The sequence below is a fragment of the Triticum aestivum genome, chromosome 6D, assembly GCF_018294505.1.
Source record: "Triticum aestivum cultivar Chinese Spring chromosome 6D, IWGSC CS RefSeq v2.1, whole genome shotgun sequence".
Classification (NCBI taxonomy): Eukaryota; Viridiplantae; Streptophyta; class Magnoliopsida; order Poales; family Poaceae; genus Triticum; species Triticum aestivum.
The window spans coordinates 199,028,968-199,047,308 of record NC_057811.1 but is presented as its reverse complement, the minus strand read 5'-3'; positions in this window follow the sequence as shown (position 1 = coordinate 199,047,308).

The window sequence follows — 18,341 nt, the reverse complement described above, 5'->3', positions numbered from 1 at the left end:
AAGAAAAGTTGCAGTTTTTAATTTCTCTAAGTTGAAGTGGAGTTTTGGCACAAGTTTAAACATTCACAATACATATCAAGCAAACATGACAAGAGTATATGAGCAGCGAAATGTAAAGCATGCAAGTTGCAAGAATGTAAAGGGATGGGATTGTAGTGTGCAAATGCAATTTGGAGACACGGAGATTTTTTATCCGTGGTTCCGATAGGTGGTGCGTACATCCACGTTGATGGAGACTTCAACCCACGAAGGGTAACGGTTGCACGAGTCCACGGAGGGCTCCACCCACGAAGGGTCCACAAAGAAGCAACCTTGTCTATCCCACCATGGTCGTCGCCCACGAAGGACTTGCCTCACTCGGGTAGATCTTCACGAAGTAGGCGATCTCCTTGCCCTTACAAACTCCTTGGTTCAACTCCACAAACTTGACGGAGGGTACCAAGTGACACCTAACCAATCTAGGAGACACCACTCTCCAAGAGGTAACAAATGGTGTGTTGATGATGAACTCCTTGCTCTTGTGCTTCAAATGATAGTCTGCCCAACACTCAACTCTCTCTCTCACAGGATTTGGATTTGGTGAAAAGAAGATTTGAGTGGAAAGCAACTTGGTGAAGGCTAGAGATCAAGATTTATGTGGTTGGAATGGAATATCTTGATCTCAACACAAGTGTAGGTGGTTCTCTCTCAGAAAATGTATGTTGGAAGTGTAGGCATGTTTTGATGGCTCTCTCCACGAATGAAGAGTGGGTGGAGGGGTATATATAGCCTCCACACAAAATCTAACCGTTACACACAAATCACCAAACTCGGTGGGACCGATTCAGAGAACTCGGTCAGACCGATTTAGTTCATAATGTGACCGTTAGGGTTTTCGGTGGGACCGACATGATCCACTCGGTGGGACCAATGTGCTAAGGTTAGGGTAAAGCCTCATCTCGGTTTGATCGATTACTCAAACTCAGTGGGACCGATTTGGGTAATAAGTGAAACAGAAAGTTGGCCAAGCAAACTCGGTGGGACCGACTACATACCTTGGTGGGACCGAAATTATTGCAATAGGCAACAGAGAGTTTGCAAGCCCATCTCGGTGAGACCGAGATCCCATTGGTGAGATCGAATTGATTAGGGTTTCTGGCAGTGGCTATGTCAAGAGAACTCGGTGGTGCCAGATAGAAAGTTTCGGTAGGGCCGAGTTTGACTTTTGGTTTGGGACATATGTGGATGTGAGAAAGTGGTTGAGGGCTTTGGAGCATATCACTAAGCACTTTGAGCAAGAAACTCATTAAGCAACACCTCATCCCCTCTTAATAGTATTGGCTTTCCTATGGACTCAATGTGATCTTGGATCACTAAAAATAGAAAATGTAGAGTCCTGAGCTTTGAGCTTGAGCCAATCCTTTGTCCTCAGCATCTTGAAGGGGTTCCACATGCTCTAGTCCATCCCACTCCATTGTTGAACTTATCTGAAACATACTAGGTAGAAGCATTAGTCCAACAAGAGATATGTTGACATTAATTACCAAAATCACCCAGGGAGCACTTGTGCTTTCAGTGATGCCTATGTTCATGATCATGCCTATATATTCTCATAACTATGTGTTTTTCTATCAATTGCTCAGCAGTAATTTGTTCACCCACCTAATTTATGCTATCTTGAGAGAAGCCACTAGTGAAACCTATGGCCCCCGGGTCTATTTTACATCATATTAGTTTATCATCAACTTGCTATTTCTATCGTTGTTTATTTTACAATCTTTATTTTCCAATCTATACAACAAAAATACCAAAAATATTATCTTATTATCTTTTATCAGATCTCACTTTTGCAAGTGGCCGTGAAGGGATTGACAACCCCTTTATCGCGTTGGCTGCAAGGTTCTTGATTGTTTGTGCAGGACTAGGCGACTTGCGTGTAGTCTCCTACTGGATTGATACCTTGGTTCTCAAAAACTGAGGGAAATACTTACGCTACTTTGCTGCATCACCCTTTCCTCTTCAAGGGAAAACCAATGCATACTCAAGAGGTAGCAAGAAGGATTTCTGGCCCCATTGCCGGGGAGATCAACGCTCAAGTCAAGACATACCAAGTACCCATCACAAACTCTTCTCCCTCGCATTACATTATTTGCCATTTGCCTCTCGTTTTCCTCTCCCCCACTTCACCCTTGCCGTTTTATTCGCCATTTTCCGTCTACTTCTTTCCGCTTGCTTCTTGTTTGCTTGTGTGTTGGATTGATTGTTTGTCACGATGGCTCAGGATAATACTAAATTGTGTGACTTTTCCAATACCAACAACAATGATTTTATTAGCACTCTGATTGCTCCTATTACCGATGCTGAATCTTGTGAAATTAATGTTGCTTTGTTGAATCTTGTCATGAAAGATCAATTTTCTTGCCTTCCTAGTGAAGATGCAAAAATTGGTAAAAGTAGGGTTGAAGAGGTCAAAACTTTGCATAGCAATGAACCCACTATTTTGGATTTCAAGGAATTTAATTATGATAATTTCTCTTTGATAGATTGCATTGCCTTGTTACAATCCGTGTTAAATTCTCCTCATGCTTATGATCAAAACAAAGCTTTCACTAAACATATTGTTGATGCTTTAATGCAATCTTATGAAGAAAAACTTGAATTAGAAGTTTCTATCCCTAGAAAACTTTATGATGAGTGGGAACCTACTATTAAAATTAAGATTAAAGGTCATGAATGTTATGCTTTATGTGATTTGGGTGCTAGTGTTTCCACGATTCCAAAAACTTTGTGTGATGTGTTAGGTTTCCGTGAATTTGATGATTGTTCTTTAAATTTGCATCTTGCGGATTCCACAATTAAGAAACCTATGGGAAGGATTAATGATGTTCTTATTGTTGCAAATAGGAATTATGTGCCTGTAGATTTCATTGTTCTTGATATAGATTGCAATCCTACATGTCCTATTATTCTTGGTAGACCTTTCCTTAGAACGATTGGTGCAATTATTGATATGAAAGAAGGAAATATGAGATTCCAATTTCCGTTAAGAAAGCCATGGAACACTTTCCTAGGAAGAAAATTAAATTACCTTATGAATCTATTATGAGAGACACTTATGGATTTCATACCAAAGATGACAATACCTAAATCTATTCTTGTTTTTATGCCTAGCTAGGGGCGTTAAACGATAGCGCTTGTTGGGAGGCAACCCAATTTTATTTTTGTTCCTTGCTTTTGTTTATGTTTAGTAAAAAATAATTCATCTAGCCTCTGTTTAGATGTGGTTTTATGTTTTAATTAGTGTTTATGCCAAGTAGAACCAATAGGATCTTCTTGGGTGATAGTTGTTTGATCTTGCTGAAAAAGACAGAAACTTTGCGCTCACGAAAATAATTGTTAAAATTCAACAGAAAGTGATAAAATACCAATTCATTTTGCAGTAGATAAATATACAAATTATCCAGTTTGTACTTGTTTTTCAGAATTTTTGGAGTTCCAGAAGTATTCGAACAAATCAGATTGCTACAGACTGTTCTGTTTTTGACAGATTCTGTTTTTTCGTCTGTTGTTTGCTTATTTTGATGAATCTGTGGCTAGTATCGGGGGGTATGAACCATAGAGAAGTTGGAATACATTAGGTTTAACACCAATATAAATAAAGAATGAGTTAATTACAATACCTTAAGGTTGTGGTTTGTTTTCTTATACTAACGGAGCTCATGAGATTTTCTGTTGAGTTTTGTGTTGTGAAGTTTTCAAGTTTTTGGGTAAAGATTTGATGGATTTTGGAACAAGGAGTGGCAAGAGCCTAATCTTGGGGATGCCCAAGGAACCCCAAGGTAAAGTTCAAGGACAACCAAAAGCCTAAGCTTGGGGATGCCCCGGAAGGCATCCCCTCTTTCGTCTTCGTCTATCGATAACTTTACTTGAGGCTATATTTTTATTCACCACATGATATGTGTTTTGCTTGGAGCGTCTTGTATGATTTGAGTCTTTGCTTTTTAGTTTACCACAATCATCCTTTCTGTACACACCTTTTCGAGAGACACACATGAATCGGAATTTATTAGAATACTCTATGTGCTTCACTTATATCTTTTGAGCTAGATAATTTTGCTCTAGTGCTTCACTTATACCTTTTTAGAGCACGGTGGTGGTTTTATTTTATAGAAATTATTGATCTCTCATGCTTCACTTATATTATTTTGAGAGTCCTTTAGAACAGCATGGTAATTTCCTTTGGCTATAAAATTAGTCCTAATATGATAGGAATCCAAGATGGGTATAATAAAAACATCCATATAGAGTGCATTGAATACTATGAGAAGTTTGATACTTGATGATTGTTTTGAGATATGAAGATGGTAATATTATAGTCATGCTAGTTGAGTAATTGTGAATTTTATAAATACTTGTGTTGGAGTTTGCAAGTCCCGTAGCATGCACGTATGGTAAATGTTGTGTGACAAATTTGAAGCATGAGGTGTTTCTTTGATTGCTTTCCTTATGAGTGGCGGTCGAGGACGAGCGATGGTCTTTTCCTACCAATCTATCCCCCTAGGAGCATGCGTGTAGTTCTTGGTTTTGATGACTTGTAGATTTTTGCAATAAGTATGTGAGTTCTTTATGATTAAGGTTGAGTCCATGGATTATACGCACTCTGACCATTCCATCATTGCTAGCCTCTTTGGTACCGTGCATTGCCCTTTCTCACCTCGAGAGTTGGTGCAAACTTCGCCGCTGCATCCAAACCCCCGTGATATGATACGCTCTATTACACATAAACCTCCTTATATCTTCCTCAAAACAGCCACCATACCTACATATTATGGCATTTCCATAGCCATTCCGAGATATAATGCCATGCAACTTTCCACCGTTCCGTTTATTATGACACGCTTCATCATTGTCATATTGCCTTGCCTGATCATGTAGTTGACATCGTATTTGTGGCAAGGCCACCATGCATAAATTTTCATAGTCACTCTTGTTTCATTGCTCATCCCGGTACACCGCCGGAGGCACTCATATAGTCATATTTTGTTCTAGTATCGAGTTGTAATCCTTGAGTTGTAAATAAATAGAAGTGTGACGATCATCATTATTAGAGCATTGTCCCGAAAAAAATAAAAAGAAAGAAAAATACCAAAAAAAAGAAAGGCCAAATAAAAAAGAGAAAAAAGAGAAAGGCCAAATAAAGAGAAAGGGCCAGAAGGGACAATGCTACTATCCTTTTTCCACACTTGTGCTTCAAAGTAGCACCATGGTCTTCATGATAGAGAGTTTCTTATATTGTCACTTTCATATACTAGTGGGAATTTTTCCTTATAGAACTTGGCTTGTATATTCCAACAATGGGCTTCCTCAAATGCCCTAGGTCTTCGTGAGCAAGCAAGTTGGATGCACACCCACTTAGTTTCTTTTGTTGAGCTTTCATACATTTATAGCTCTAGTGCATCTGTTGCATGGCAATCCCTACTCCTCGCATTGACATCAATTGATGGGCATCTCCATAGCCCGTTGGTTAGTCGCGTCGATGTGAGACTTTCTCCTTTTTTGTCTTCTCCACACAACCTCCATCATCCTATTCTATTCCACCCATAGTGCTATGTCCATGGCTCGCGCTCATGTATTGCGTGAAAGTTGAAAAAGTTTGAAAATACTAAAGTATGAAACAATTGCTTGGCTTGTCATCGAGGTTGTGCATGATGAGAGCATTTTGTGTGACGAAAATGAAGCATAGCCAAACTATATGATTTTGTAGGGATAAGCTTTCTTTGGCCATGTTATTTTGAGAAGACATAATTGCTTAGTTAGTATGCTTGAAGTATTATTATTTTTATGTCAATATTAAACTTTTGTCTTGAATCTTTCGGATCTGAATATTCATGCCAAAATAAAGGAAATTACATTGAAAATTATGTTAGGTAGCATTCCACATCAAAAATTCTGTTTTTATCATTTACCTACTCGAGGACGAGCAGGAATTAAGCCTGGGGATGCTTGATACGTCTCCAACGTATCTATAATTTTTGATTGTTCCATGCTATTATATTATCTGTTTTGGATGTTTAATGGGCTTTAATATGCTCTTTTATATTATTTTTGGGACTAACCTATTAACCGAAGGCCCAGTGCAAATTGTTGTTTTGTTGCCTATTTCAGTGTTTCGCAGAAAAGGAATATCAAACGGAGTCCAAACGGAACGAAACCCTCGCGAGGATCTTTCTTGGAACAAATGCAATCCAGGAGACTTGGAGTGGACGTCAAGGAAGCAACGAGGCGGCCACGAGGCAGGAGGGCGCGCCCAGGGGGGTAGGCGCGCTAAGGGAGTCCTGGATTAGGGGGTCCTCGGATAGCCGGACTATATCCTGTGGCCGGACTGTTGGATATGAAGATAGAAGATTGAACACTTCGTCTCGTGTCCGGATGGGACTCTCCTTGGCGTGGAAGGCAAGCTTGGCAATACAGATATGTAGATCTCCTCCCTTGTAACCGACTCTCTGTAACCCTAGCCCCCTCCGGTGTCTATATAAACCGGAGGGTTTAGTCCGTAGGACGAAAACAATCAGAATCATAGGCTAGCTTCTAGGGTTTAGCCTCTACGATCTCGTGGTAGATCAACTCTTGTAACACTCATATCATCAAGATCAATCAAGTAGGAAGTAGGGTATTACCTCCATCGAGAGGGCCCGAACCTGGGTAAACATCGTGTCCCCCGCCCACTATTACCATCCGCCTTAGACGCACAGTTCGGGACCCCCTACCCGAGATCCGCCGGTTTTGACACCGACATTGGTGCTTTCATTGAGAGTTCCCTACTTCCTACTTGATTGATCTTGATGATATGAGTGGAAAAGCAGGACCTGCGAGACGTATTGGAAAACAAAGCAGGACATGCAAGATCGATCTACGGATCATGGGGGCGCGCCCCAACGCGTGACGATGACCGTCACGCAGGATATACTAAAAGCAAATCTGGTCGGGCCGAATACAGCACACAAGACTCGTATGAACTGCGTCGTGATATAGCCCGGCATAGAGGCGCCGCACACCCCCTATGCTTCACTGATGAAGTAATGGATCACGAATTCCCAGAGGGTTTTAAACCCGTAAACATTGAATCATATGATGGTACAACAGACCCCGCGGTATGGATTGAAGATTTCCTCCTCCACATCCACATGGCCCGCGGCGACGATCTACATGCCATCAAGTACCTCCCATTAAAACTCAAAGGACCTGCTCGGCATTGGCTCAATAGCCTGCCGGCAAACTCCATTGGCAGTTGGGAGAATTTGGAGGACGCATTCCTTGACAACTTCCAGGGCACTTGTGTGCGACCACCGGATGCTGATGACTTGAGTCACATAACCCAACAGCCAGGGGAATCAGCCAGGAAATTCTGGACTCGGTTCCTAACTAAAAATAACCAAATTGTCGACTGTCCGGATGCCGAGGCCTTAGCGGCATTCAAACATAACATCCTTGACGAGTGGCTCGCCCGAGATCTCGGCCAAGAGAAGCCGAAGTCCATGGCAGCCCTCACGACACTCATGACCCGCTTTTGCATGGGCGAGGATAGCTGGCTGGCTCGCAGCAACAATACGTCAAGAAACCATGGCAATTCAGATGCCAAAGATAGCAACGACAGGCTACGTCGCAACAGAAACAAGCGCCGCAATAACGGTGATAACACCAAAGACATGACACTCAATGCCGGATTCAGTGGTTCTAAATCCGGTCAGCGGAAAAAGCTATTCAAAAGAAGCGATCCGGGCCCGTCCAGTTTGGACCGTATACTCGATCGCTCGTGTCAAATTCACGGCACCCCCGATAAACCAGCCAACCACACCAACAGAGAATGTTGGGTGTTCAAACAAGCGGGCAAGTTGAATGCCGAAAATAAGGAAAAGGGGCTGCACAACGACGATGAGGAGGAGCCCCGGCCGCTGAACACAGGAGGACAGAAGAAATTTCCTCCCCAAGTGAAAACAGTGAACAAGATATACGCAACCCATATTCCCAAACGGGAACGGAAGCGTGCACTGAGGGACGTCTATGCGATGGAGCTAGTCGCCCCAAAGTTCAACCCATGGCCTTCTTGTCCGATCACTTTCGATCGTAGGGACCACCCCACTAGTATCCGTCATGGCGGCTCTGCCGCATTGGTTCTTGATCCCATCATTGACGGATTTCACCTCACTCGAGTCCTTATGGACGGTGGCAGCAGCCTGAACCTAATCTATCAAGATACAGTGTGCAAAATGGGTATAGACCCCTCGAGGATCAAACCCACAAAAACCACCTTCAAGGGTGTCATACCAAGTGCAGAGGCCTGTTGCACGGGCTCAATCACACTGGAAGTGGTCTTCGGATCTCCGGACAACTTCCGGAGCGAGGAGTTAATCTTCGATATCGTCCCCTTCCGCAGTGGCTATCACGCACTACTCGGATGAACCGCATTTGCTAGATTCAATACGGTACCGCATTATGCATACCTAAAGCTCAAAATGCCAGGACCTCGCGGAGTTATAACAGTTAATGGAAACACAGAACGCTCGCTCCGCACGGAGGAGCACACTGCGGCCCTCGCAGCGGAAGTACAAAGCAGCCTTTTGAGGCCAACCGCCAATTCGGCGCAAAAGGCCCCTGGACACCTTCAAGCTAGTCCGGAGTAACCTGCAACATGATCTACAGGCACGTTCAGAGCTCGGATAGCAATTCGGCCTCCGTCATAGTCCCAGTCAAGCGGCGAAATTTGTGCCGCGCGTACATAACTACGCACTCAAGATACCATGGGCATAGGCGGAGGCACGGCGATGGCACATCCCACAATGCGGCTCAACCGCCCCAGGGGCCGTATACCTTTATTATTTTCTCTCTTCCAGGACCTTACTCTCTGGAAGCCCTTTCCAGCAGTCTGATTGTTGGACGCATTACGGGAAGGAAATACCAAGGAAGCAAGAAGCTCTGACGTACAAGGGAATTCCCAGGTGGTCTCTGATAACGATCGATGTACCTGTTTTTACATACCCATACACAGCTTTCCCTTGGATAGGACATGTCAAATAGTCCTATTTTTTGCTTATTGCACTAATTGTATACGTACGCTTTGATGTATTATTTAAATAACAATGTATAGCGTTAGCCTATTATTGCATTTCTTTTTTTCCTTGTCTGCTTATTTACAACAAATGGTACTCGTACATTCTGGTACGACCAGTGCGCTAGGGGCTTTAGTGTACCCCATAACACGGCACGAAAAGTCCGAACACTTTCGATAGTGCGGCACCCCGAACTTATAGCATTATATGCATCAGCTCCGAATCATGTCTTGGGTCAATAGTTGGGTTTGCCGGCTCCCATGTTTTGGTACCTTACGTTCCGCTATATCGGCTAAGGTAGCACTGGGAGAACTACTATGATTGTGTCCCGGTTCTTCCGGACGAGCACCTCAGTAGAGAAAGCCGAAAACTGACTGTCATGATGCGGCGAGAGCTGGTTGCTGTTCGAGAGGTCTCAAATCCTTAAAGATTTTTTCCGCTTTGGACGACGAATCGGCCTTTTCCGACTTAGGCGTACATAGCGCCCCAAGTTCGGCCCTCCGAATACTAGGGGCTTCACCAAAATTTAAAATTGTAGACTTCTATGGCTAAGTGAGAGTGATAAAGCTTTATAGTCTGATTGCCTGGTTCGTTGTGCTGAACACCTCCTTCGAAGGACCCAAAACTGGGATAAAGAGTGATCAGGTTTATCCCGAACACCTCAGTACTAGTTACATGGGGGCAGAAGCCGACGACTTGCCAACTCTCAAATTTTATAAACGGCCGCACGGAAGGTAATATTTTTAATCAACAAAGCGTTATATAGCGCACATGAACTCGTTTTCATCTTACAGGATCACATGAGTACACTCATTCAAATATTACATCCTTAGCGCCTTCCTCCGCCACAAGGCGAGCGCCCTTCAGGACACAGTGATAATATTTTTCGTGGTGGCGATGCTCCTTGCCCTCCGACGGCCCCTCCTTCACCAGCTTTTCGGCGTCCATCTTCGCCCAGTGCACTTTCGCCTGGGCAAAAGCCCTGCGCGCACCTTCAATGCAGACGGACCGCTTTATGACTTCAAGCCGTGGGCAGGCGTTCACAAATCACCTTACCAGGCCGAAATAGCTGCCAGGCAGGGGCTCGCCAGGCCACATCCGGACTATAAGGCCCCTCATGGCCAGTTCGTCCGCCTTGTGAAGCTCGACCAATTGCTTTAACTGGTCACTCAAGGGCATCGGATGTTCGGTCCCAGTATGCTGAGACCAGAACAACTTCTCCGTCGAGCTCCCTTCCTCGGCCCGGTAGAACTCTGCGGCATCCGACACGCTGTGGGGCAGATCTGCGAATGCTCCTGGAGAGCTCCGAAATCGGGTAAGTAAAAGGAAAGTTTCCCTCACATGCTTGCTTTGCATAATGAATGCCTTACCCGTCGCTATCTTCTTGACCGCCTCAATTTCCTGGAGGGCCTTCTGGGCTTCGGCCTTGGCATTTTGTGCGTTCTCGAGGGCCTTTGCAAGCTCGGACCCCTGAGTCTTAGAGTCATGCTCCAAGGACTCGTACTTCTTGACATAGTCCTGGAGCTCTTGCTGCACCTCGCCGATGCCGGCCTCTTGCTTCTCACGCTCGGCGCGCTCCTTGGCCGCTTTGTCTTCGGCCTCGGACAACGCCTTCTTCAGGGCCGCCACTTCAGTCGTGGCCCCTAGCAAAATTCATGACGATCCTATGGTTTAACAACCATCTTCCTTTTTTTACCGACAGACAGACGGGGTATCACTTACCTTTGTTCTCCTCGAGCTGCCTCTTGGTAAGGCCGAGCTCTTCCTTGGACCGCTCAAGGTCCCGCTTTAGTACGGAGACCTCCGCAGTACATGCGGCAGTGGCCAGTAGCGAAGCCTACTTATGCACATAGACATATTCTGATTAGACTCCTGCGATTATCATTTGATCCTCTGTTCGGCCTTTCTTTGTGAACACCAAACAGAGCATCAGGGGCTACTGTCTATGATGTAACATTTTCTCATAATTTGATTACTTACCTCAAAGCCTGTTAGGAGGATGGCACAGGCTTCAGTCAGTCCGCTTTTGGCGGACTGAACCTTCTTTACCACCGCACTCATGATAGTGCGGTGCTCTTCGTCAATGGAAGCGCCGCGAAGCGCTTCCAGCAAGTTGTCCGATGCCTCTGGATGGACAGAGGCCATCGGCACGGACGGCTTGCCCCTCTTAGCGAGGGGTCGCCTGACAGAATCCGGAACCACTGGAGGTTCCTATGCAGTATTCGGCTGGGGGCTAGACTTGTTGCCCCCACTGCCCATGGGAGTCTTGCCCCTCATGCGCCCAGCGTCCGGAATGTCGCCTTGGGGCGCCTCCGGAACTGTCTCCCCTTGGTTCAGTGCCCTTTGAGACAACACCTCGGCGTCATCCGTAGGGCGGGGAGAGGAGGCGGTCAGGAGTGAATCACTCTTCATCTCCGACGAGCCCAAAGACTCCTCCGAAGAGGATACGTCGATATGGGCTCTAGATGGACTGCATAATCGTGTTCGGCATGATAAGAAGCAATAAAATAAAACATACCAAGAACTATTATGGTATTCGGATACTTACGACTTCACCAGGGGCTTGTCCCTGGGCAACTACTCATCGTCGCTAAAAGCGGCTGTTGCGGAGCAGTCCGGAAGGAGGGTCCTTCCCTTCTTGGACCCTTCGGCCTCCCCAGATGGGGCGGCCTTCCTTTTCTTGTCTCCCCCGACTGGGGGGGGGGCAGAACTTTCCTCTTCCTCCTCCTCGTTTTCGTGGGAGGAGTGCGCCTCGGTGTTTTCGGATGATATGTCCGATATGACCTTGCGCCGGAGACCTTTCCTGGTCCCCGTGGCATTCTTCTTGGCCTTCTTCTATGGTGCCTCATAAGGCGCTAGAACCAGCATCTCCGTTAGGAGAGCATCTGCTGGATCTTCGGGCAGGGGGGCTGGACAGTCGATCTGCTCCGCTATTGCTACCCAGTCCTGTTAAAATGGCATGGAGGCTCAGACCCCTCACACTATTATGTTGGGCAAAGAAACATTTTGTGAGATATAAAAGACCTACCGCATTGGCAGGGCGCTTTGCGCTGAGCCCGCGATCCTCGATGAGAGGAGGAGGTATCTCGGCGCCCTTGAACAGCCCCTTCCAGACGTCTTTGTGCGTCGTGTCGAAGAGCTCTCGCAGCGTCTGGTGCTTAGCCGAGTCAAACTCCCATAAATTGAATGCCCGTCTTTGACACGGGAGGATCCGGCGGAAGAGCATGACTTGGACCACGTTGACAAGCTTGATTTTCTTGCTTATCATGTTTTTGACGCAGGTCCGGAGTCCGGTCAACTCCACCGATGAACCCCAAGATAGGCCCTTCTCTTTCCAGGAGGTAAGTCGCATGGGGATACCGGATCGGAATTCGGGGGCCGCCACCCGGTTGGTGTCGCGCGGCTCGGTGATGTAGAACCACCCCGATTGCCACCCCTTTACGGTCTCCACATAGGAGCCTTCGAGCCAAGTGACGTTGGGCATTTTGCCCACCATGGCGCGTCCGTACTCCGCTTGATGGCCAACCACCACCTTCGGCTTAACATTGAAGGTCTTCAGCCACAGGCCGAAGTGGGGCTTGATGCGAAGGAAGGCCTCGCACACGACGATAAACGCCGAGATGTTGAGGATGAAATTAGGGGCCAGATCATGGAAATCCAGCCCGTAGTAGAACATGACCCCGCGGACAAACGGGTGGAGAGGAAATCCCAGTCCGCGAATGAAGTGGGTAAGGAATACAACCCTCTCATGGGGTTCTGGAGTAGGGACGATCTGCCCCGCGTCTGGGAGCCGGTGCGCGATATCTGCGGCTAGGTATCCGGCTCCCCGGAGCTTTGTAATGTCCTCCTCCGTAATGGAGGAGACCATCCACTTGCCCCCCGCTCCGGACATGCTTGGAATGGCTTTGCGGAGAGGATGAGAACTTGGGCGCTGGAGCTCGAGTGCGTTTGAGTGGGCAGGGGAAGAGGAAGGCGTGGGTGAAAAAGATGAATCCTTGTCCCTTTATAAGGGCGGAAGAAACTATGCGCCTCCCCACCTGCCTGGTAAACTCGCTTATTCCCCAAGCGCCTTAATTGATGGCGCGGTTATATTACCCACACCCGTATTGATGAGAATCCCGTGATAAGGGGACACGATCTCTGCTTCGACAAGACATGCTAGGAAAACCGACTCGCAATATGTGCAGTAGCTGGTTGGGAAAACGGTTTGAATAATGACCGGGCCACGGCGTGATGTCATGCTACGAAATGTGTCAGCAGATTAGATTTGTGGGATATTATACTCTCTACGGTGGTATGTGGAATTTGTTTTGCAGAGCCGGACACGATCCTCATGTTCGAAATCTTCTATGGAGTACTCGGAGGAAGAACCCGCCTTGCAATGCCGAAGACAATCTGCGTGCCGGACTCATCGTCATTGAAGCCTGGTTCAGGGGCTACTGAGGGAGTCCTGGATTAGGGGGTCCTCGGATAGCCGGACTATATCCTGTGGTCGGACTGTTGGACTATGAAGATACAAGATTGAAGACTTCGTCTCGTGTCCGGATGGGACTCTCCTTGGCGTGGAAGGCAAGCTTGGCAATACGGATATGTAGATCTCCTCCCTTGTAACCGACTCTCTATAACCCTAGCCCCCTCCGGTGTCTATATAAGCCGGAGGGTTTAGTCCGTAGGACGAAAATAATCAGAATCATAGGCTAGCTTCTAGGGTTTAGCCTCTACGATATCGTGGTAGATCAACTCTTGTAATACTCATTTCATCAAGATCAATCAAGCAGGAAGTAGGGTATTACCTCCATCGAGAGGGCCCGAACCTGGGTAAACATCGTGTCCCCGGCCTCCTGTTACCATCCGCCTTAGACGCACAGTTCGGGACCCCCTACCCGAGATCCGCCGGTTTTGACACCGACACACGCCCCCACCCTCGTGGGCCCCTCATAGCTCCACCGACCTACTTATTTCGCCTATATATACTCTTATACCCTGAAAATATCCAGGGGAGCCACGAAACCACTTTTCCACCACGCAACCTTTTGTACCTGTGAGATCCCATGTTGGGGACTTTTCCGGCGCTCCGCCGGAGGGGGATTCGATCACGGAGGGCTTCTACATCAACACCATAGCCTCTCTGATGATGTGCGAGTAGTTTACCACAGACCTTCAGGTCCATAGTTATTAGCAATGACAAAGTCTAACTTGAAGGAAATATGCCCTAGAGGCAATAATAAAGTTGTTATTTATATTTCCTTATATCATGACAAATGTTTATTATTCATGCTAGAATTGTATTAACCAGAAACTTGGTACATGTGTGAATACATAGACAAACAGAGTGTCCCTAGTATGCCTCTACTAGACTAGCTTGTTAATCAAAGATGGTTAAGTTTCCTGACCATAGACATGTGTTGTCATTTGATGAACGGGATCACATCATTAGAGAATGATGTGATGGACAAGACCCATCCGTTAGCTTGGCATAATGATCGTTTAGTTTTATTGCTATTGCTTTCTTCATGACTTATACATATTCCTCTGACTATGAGATTATGCAACTCCCGAATACCGGAGGAACACTTTGTGTGCTATCAAATGTCACAACGTAACTGGGTGATTATAAAGATGCTCTACAGGTGTCTCCGAAGGTGTTTGTTGAGTTGGCATAAATCAAGAATAGGATTTGTCATTCCGTGTATCGGAGAGGTATCTCTGGGCCCTCTCGGTAATGCACATCACTATAAGCCTTGCAAGCAATGTTACTAATGAGTTAGATACGGTATGATGCTTTACAGAACGAGTAAAGAGACTTGCCGGTAATGATATTTAACTAGGTATGATGATACCGACGATCGAATCTCGGGCAAGTAACATACCGATGAAGAAGGGAATGACGTATGTTGTTATGCAGTTTGACCGATAAAGATCTTCATAGAGTATGTAGGAGCCAATATGAGCATCTAGGTTCCGCTATTGGTTATTGAACAGAGATGTGTCTCGGTCATGTCTACATAGTTCTCGAACCCGTAGGGTCCGCACGCTTAACGTTCGATGACGATTTGTATTATGAGTTATGTGTTTTGGTGACCGAAGGTTGTTCGGAGTCCCGGATGAGACCACGGACATCACGAGGAGTCTCGAAATGGTCGAGAGGTAAAGATTGATATATTGGAATGTTATATACGGACATCGGAATGGTTCCGATAAGGTTCGGGGATTTATCGGAGTACCGTGAGGTTATCGGAACCCCCCGGAAAAGTTAATGGGCCTAATGGGAAATAGTGGAGGAGAGGAGGTAGGCCACGGGCGCAGGCGCGCACCCCCCTTGCCCCAATCCAAATTGGACAAGGGGAGGGGGCATGGCCCCCCTTTTCCTTCTCCCTCTCTCTCCCTTCCCCTTTCCCCCTCTCCATTGGAAGGAAAAGGGGGGCTGAATCCTATTAGGAACGGAGTCCTAGTAGAACTCCCCCCCATGGCGCGCCCCCCTTGGGTCGGCGGCCTCCTCCCTCCCTCTTTTATATATGTCGGCAGGAGGCACCCCAAAGCACAATAGTTGTTTCTTAGCCGTGTGCGGTGCCCCCCTCCACAGTTTACCACCTCGGTCATATTGTCGTAGTGCTTTAGGCGAAGCCCTGCGCGGATCACATCACCAAAACCGTCGCCACGCCGTCGTGCTGATGGAACTCTACCCCGACCCTCTACTGGATCAAGAGCTCGAGGGACGTCATTGTGTTGAACGTGTGCTGAACACACATGTGCCGTACGTTCGGTACTTGGATCGGCTGGATTGTGAAGACGTTCGACTACATCAACCGCGTTAACTAAACGCTTCCGCTTTCGGTCTACGAGGGCACGTGGACACACACTCTCATCTTGTTGCTATGCTTCTCCTAGATAGATCTTGCGTGATCGTAGGAATTTTTTTGAATTACTATGTTCCCCAACAGTGGCTTCCGAGCCAGGTCTATGCGTAGATGTTATATGCACGAGTAGAACACAAAGAGTTGTGGACGATAATAGTCATCCTTCTTACCACCAACGTCTTACTTTGATTCGGCGGTATTGTTGGATGAAGCGGCCCTGACCGACATTACATGACCGCGTTCATGAGACTGGTTCTACCGACGTGCTTCGCACATAGGTGGCTGGCAGGTGTCTGTTTCTCCAACTTTAGTTGAATCGAGTTTGACTACGGCCGGTCCTTGTTGAAGGTTAAAACAGCACACTTGACGAAAAATCGTTGTGGTTTTGATGCGTAGCTAAGAACAGTTCTTGCTAGAAGGCCGTAGCAGCCACGTAAAACTTGCAACAACAAAGTAGAGGACGTCTAACTTGTTTTTGCAGGGTGATATGTCTCCAACGTATCTATAATTTTTTATTGTTCCATGATATTATATTATCTATTTTGGATGTTTAATGGGCTTTAATATGCTCTTTTATATTATTTTTGGGACTAACCTATTAACCGAAGGCCAAGTGCAAATTGCTGTTTTTTTGCCTATTTCAGTGTTTCACAGAAAAGGAATATCAAACGGAGTCCAAACGGAACGAAACCTTCGCGAGGATCTTTCTTGGAACAAACGCAATCCAGGTGACTTGGAGTGGACGTCAAGGAAGCAACGAGGCGGCCACGAGGCAAGAGGGCGTGCCCCCACCCTCGTGGGCCCCTCATAGCTCCACCGACCTACTTATTTCACCTATATATACTCTTATATCCTGAAAACATCTAGGGGAGCCACGAAACCACTTTTCCACCGCCGCAACCATCTCTACCCGTGAGATCTCATCTTAGGGCCATTTCCGGCGCTCCGCGGGAGGGGGATTCGATCACGGAGGGCTTCTACATCAACACCATAGCCTCTGTGATGATGTGTGAGTAGTTTACCACAGACCTTCGGGTCCATAGTTATTAGCTAGATGGATTCTTCTCTCTCTTTGGATCTCAATACAAAGTTCTCCTCAATCTACTTGGAGGTCTATTCGATGTAATACTTTTTGCGGTGTGTTTGCCGAGATCCGATGAATTGTGGGTTTATGATCCAGATTATCTATGAACAATATTTGATTCTTCTCTGAATTCTTATATGCATGATTTAATATCTTTGAAAGTCTCTTCGAATTATCAGTTTGGTTTGGCCTACTAGATTGATCTTTCTTGCAATGGGAGAAGTGCTTAGCTTTGGGTTCAATCTTGCAGTGCTCGATCCCAGTGGCAGAAAGGGAAACGACATGTATTGTATTGTTGCCATCGAGGATAAAAAGATGGGGTTTATATCATATTGCTTGAGTTTATCCCTCCACATTATGTCATCTTGCCTAATGCGTTACTCTGTTCTTATGAACTTAATACTCTAGATGCATGCTGGATAGCGGTCGATGTGTGGAGTAATAGTAGTAGATGCAGAATCGTTTCGGTCTACTTGACATGGACATGATGCCTATGTTCATGATCATGCCTAGATAGTCTCATAACTATGCATTTTTCTATCAATTGCTCGGCAGTAATTTGTTCACCCACCGCAATTTATGCTATCTTGAGAGAAGCCACTAGTGAAACCTATGGCCCTCGGGTCTATTTTACATCATATTAGTTTATCATCAACTTGCTATTTCTATCGCTGTTTATTTTGCAATCTTTATTTTCCAATCTATACAACAAAAATACGAAAAATATTATCTTATTATCTTTAACAGATCTCACTTTTGCAAGTGGCCGTGAAGGGATTGAAAACCCCTTTTATCGCGTTGGTTGCAAGGTTCTTGATTGTTTGGGCAGGTACTAGGCGACTTGCGTGTAGTCTCCTACTCGATTGATACCTTGGTTCTCAAAAACTGAGGGAAATACTTATGCTACTTTGCTGCATCACCCTTTCCTCTTCAAGGGAAAACCAACGCATGCTCATGAGGTAGCACAGGGCATGTTGTGATGTGATATGGTCAAGACGTGATGAGATATAAAATTTTGTATGAGATGATCATGTTTTGTAAAAGTTATCGGCAACTGGTAGGAGCCTTATGGTTGTCGCTTTATTGTATGAAATGCAATCGCCATGTAATTGCTTTACTTTATCACTAAGAGGTAGGGATAGTCGTCGAAGCAACAGTTGTCGAGACGACAATGACGCTATGATGGAGATCAAGGTGTCAAGCCGGTGACGATGGAGATCATGACAGTGCTTTGGAGATGGATATCAAAGGCACAAGATCATGATGACCATATCATGTCACATATTTTGATTGCATGTGATGTTTATCCTTTAT